This window comes from Accipiter gentilis, unplaced genomic scaffold (assembly GCF_929443795.1).
Source record: "Accipiter gentilis unplaced genomic scaffold, bAccGen1.1, whole genome shotgun sequence".
Lineage (NCBI taxonomy): Eukaryota > Metazoa > Chordata > Aves > Accipitriformes > Accipitridae > Astur > Astur gentilis.
In genome coordinates this window covers 134,171-137,934 of record NW_026060855.1, presented here as the reverse complement: position 1 = coordinate 137,934, position 3,764 = coordinate 134,171, and the positions used below count along the sequence as shown (strand labels likewise).

At 51.5% G+C, this 3,764-nt stretch overlaps 1 long non-coding RNA gene across 1 annotated transcript; it reads left to right on the top strand.

The window, feature by feature from the left end:
* Positions 1-340: 340 nt before the first annotated feature.
* On the top strand, positions 341-3,474 carry LOC126036993 (uncharacterized). The gene is made up of 3 exons (XR_007505418.1): positions 341-443; positions 772-884; positions 3,422-3,474. It is a non-coding gene; the product is annotated as an uncharacterized LOC126036993 (long non-coding RNA).
* The last annotated feature ends 290 nt before the right edge of the window (positions 3,475-3,764 follow it).

Genomic DNA, 3,764 nt, shown 5'->3' with positions numbered 1-3,764 from the left:
AAGTAAGTAGCTCGAGACATTTTTGTTCTCCTGTAGAGAAATCTCTCAACTCCGACAGGCACCTGAGACTCCTCCCAGGCATCTCCCACAGTCTTCTGTCCTCTGCTTTACCTACCTAAGGGGTCAGGTAGAAGCCCCAGACTCCTCCAAGGAAGCTACCGTTGAGGTTTTTTCTTTTTTGGAGGAGCCTGTGCCCTCTGGTATCCCCTGTGATTCCTTCCAGACGTCTCCTAGAGTCTTTTGGCCTTTTCTTATAAGGACCGGAGATCCCAGGTAGCAGCCCCAGACTTGTCTAATGAGGCTACCCTAGATGATTCTTTTCTTTTGCATGAAGTTCTCTTCTCTAGGATCGACCCAAGAGTCCTCCCAGGCGTCATCCCAGAATGTTTTGACCTCTGCGTTCAGGACCGGAGATCCCAGCTACCTGCCCCAGACTCCTCCAAGTAAGTAGCTCGAGACATTTTTGTTCTCCTGTAGAGAAATCTCTCAACTCCGACAGCCACCTGAGACTCCTCCCAGGCATCTCCCACAGTCTTCTGTCCTCTGCTTTACCTACCTAAGGGGTCAGGTAGAAGCCCCAGACTCCTCCAAGGAAGCTACCATTGAGGTTTTTTCTTTTTTGGAGGAGCCTGTGCCCTCTGGGATCCCCTGTGATTCCTTCCAGACGTCTCCTAGAGTCTTTTGGCCTTTTCTTATAAGGACCGGAGATCCCAGGTAGCAGCCCCAGACTTGTCTAATGAGGCTACCCTAGATGATTCTTTTCTTTTGCAGGAAGTTCTCCTCTCCGGGATCGACCCAAGACTCCTCCCAGGCGTCATCCCAGAATGTTTTGACCTCTGCGTTCGGGACCGGAGATCCCATCTACCTGCCCCAGACTCCTCCAAGTAAGTAGCTCGAGACATTTTTGTTCTCCTGTAGAGAAATCTCTCAACTCCGACAGGCACCTGAGACTCCTCCCAGGCATCTCCCACAGTCTTCTGTCCTCTGCTTTACCTACCTAAGGGGTCAGGTAGAAACCCCAGACTCCTCCAAGGAAGCTACAGTTGAGGCTTTTTTCTTTTTTGGAGGAAACACTGCCCTCCGGGATCCCCTTTGATTCCTTCCAGACGTCTCCTAGAGTCTTTTGGGCTTTTCTTATAAGGACCGGAGATCGCAGGTAGCAGCCCCAGACTTGTTTAATGAGGCTACCCTAGATGATTCTTCTCTTTTGCAGGAAGCTCTCTTCTCCGGGATCGACCCAAGACTCCTCCCAGGCGTCATCCCAGAACATTTTGACCTCTTCGTTCGGGACCGGAGATCCCAGCTACCTGCCCCAGACTCCTCCAAGTAAGTAGCTCGAGACATTTTTGTTCTCCTGTAGAGAAATCTCTCAACTCCGACAGGCACCTGAGACTCCTCCCAGGCATCTCCCACAGTCTTCTGTCCTCTGCTTTACCTACCTAAGGGGTCAGGTAGAAGCCCCAGACTCCTCTTAGGAAGCTACTGTTGAGGCTTTTTTCTGTTTTGGAGGAGCCTGTGCCCTCTGGGATCCCCTGTGATTCCTTCCAGACGTCTCCTAGAGTCTTTTGGCCTTTTCTTATAAGGACCGGAGATCTCAGGTAGCAGCCCCAGATTTGTCAAATGAGGCTACCCTAGATGATTCTTCTCTTTTGCAGGAAGCTCTCTTCTCCGGGATCGACCCAAGACTCCTCCCAGGCGTCATCCCAGAACGTTTTGACCTCTGCGTTCGAGACCGGAGATCCCAGCTACCTGCCCCAGACTCCTCCAAGTAAGTAGCTCGAGACATTTTTGTTCTCCTGTAGAGAAATCTCTCAACTCCGACAGGCACCTTAGACTCCTCCCAGGCATCTCCCACAGTCTTCTGTCCTCTGCTTTACCTACCTAAGGGGTCAGGTAGAAGCCCCAGACTCCTCCAAGGAAGCTACCGTTGAGGTTTTTTTATTTTTTGGAGGAACCTCTGCCCTCCTGGATTCCCTGTGATTCCTTCCAGACGTCTCCTAGCGTCTTTTGGCCTTTTCTTATAAGGACCGGAGATCCCAGGTAGCAGCCCCAGACTTGTCTAATGAGGCTACCCTAGATGATTCTTCTCTTTTGCAGGAAGCTCTCTTCTCTGGGATCAACCCAAGAGTCCTCCCAGGCATCATCCCAGAATGTTTTGACCTCTGCGTTCAGGACCGGAGATCCCAGCTACCTGCCCCAGACTCCTCCAAGTAAGTAGCTCGAGACATTTTTGTTCTCCTGTAGAGAAATCTCTCAACTCCGACAGCCACCTGAGACTCCTCCCAGGCATCTCCCACAGTCTTCTGTCCTCTGCTTTACCTACCTAAGGGGTCAGGTAGAAGCCCCAGACTCCTCCAAGGAAGCTACCATTGAGGTTTTTTCTTTTTTGGAGGAGCCTGTGCCCTCTGGGATCCCCTGTGATTCCTTCCAGACGTCTCCTAGAGTCTTTTGGCCTTTTCTTATAAGGACCGGAGATCCCAGGTAGCAGCCCCAGACTTGTCTAATGAGGCTACCCTAGATGATTCTTCTGTTTTGCAGGAAGCTCTCTTCTCCAGGATCGACCCAAGAGTCCTCCCAGGCGTCATCCCAGAGCGTTTTGACCTCTGCATTCGGGACCGGAGATCCCAGCTACCTGCCCCAGACTCCTCCAAGTAAGTAGCTCGAGACATTTTTGTTCTCCTGTAGAGAAATCTCTCAACTCCGACAGCCACCTGAGACTCCTCCCAGGCATCTCCCACAGTCTTCTGTCCTCTGCTTTACCTACCTAAGGGGTCAGGTAGAAGCCCTAGACTCCTCCAAGGAAGCTACCGTTGACGTTTTTTTCTTTTTTGGAGGAACCTCTGCCCTCCGGGATCCCCTGTGATTCCTTCCAGACGTCTCCTAGAGTCTTTTGGGCATTTCTTATAAGGACCCGAGATCGCAGGTAGCAGCCCCAGACTTGTCTAATGAGGCTACCCTAGATGATTCTTCTGTTTTGCAGGAAGCTCTCTTCTCCGGGATCGACCCAAGACTCCTCCCAGGCGTCATCCCAGAACATTTTTACCTCTGCGTTCGGGACCGGAGATCCCAGCTACCTGCCCCAGACTCCTCCAGGTAAGTAGCTCGAGACATTTTTGTTCTCCTGTAGAGAAATCTCTCAACTCCGACAGGCACCTGAGACTCCTCCCAGGCATCTCCCACAGTCTTCTGTCCTCTGCTTTACCTACCTAAGGGGTCAGGTAGAAGCCCCAGACTCCTCCAAGGAAGCTACCGTTGAGGTTTTTTCTTTTTTGGAGGAGCCTGTGCCCTCTGGGATCCCCTGTGATTCCTTCCAGACGTCTCCTAGAGTCTTTTGGCCTTTTCTTATAAGGACTGGAGATCTCAGGTAGCAGCCCCAGACTTGTCTAATGAGGCTACCCTAGATGATTCTTCTCTTTTGCAGTAAGCTCTCTTTTCTGGGATCAACCGAAGAGTCCTCCCAGGCGTCATCCCAGAATGTTTTGACCTCTGCGTTCAGGACCGGAGATCCCAGCTACCTGCCCCAGACTCCTCCAAGTAAGTAGCTCGAGACATTTTTGTTCTCCTGTAGAGAAATCTCTCAACTCCGACAGCCACCTGAGACTCCTCCCAGGCATCTCCCACAGTCTTCTGTCTTCTGCTTTACCTACCTAAGGGGTCAGGTAGAAGCCCCAGACTCCTCCAAGGAAGCTACCGTTGAGTTTTTTTTCTTTTTTGGAGGAACCTCTGCCCTCCTGGATTCCCTGTGATTCCTTCCAGACGTCTCC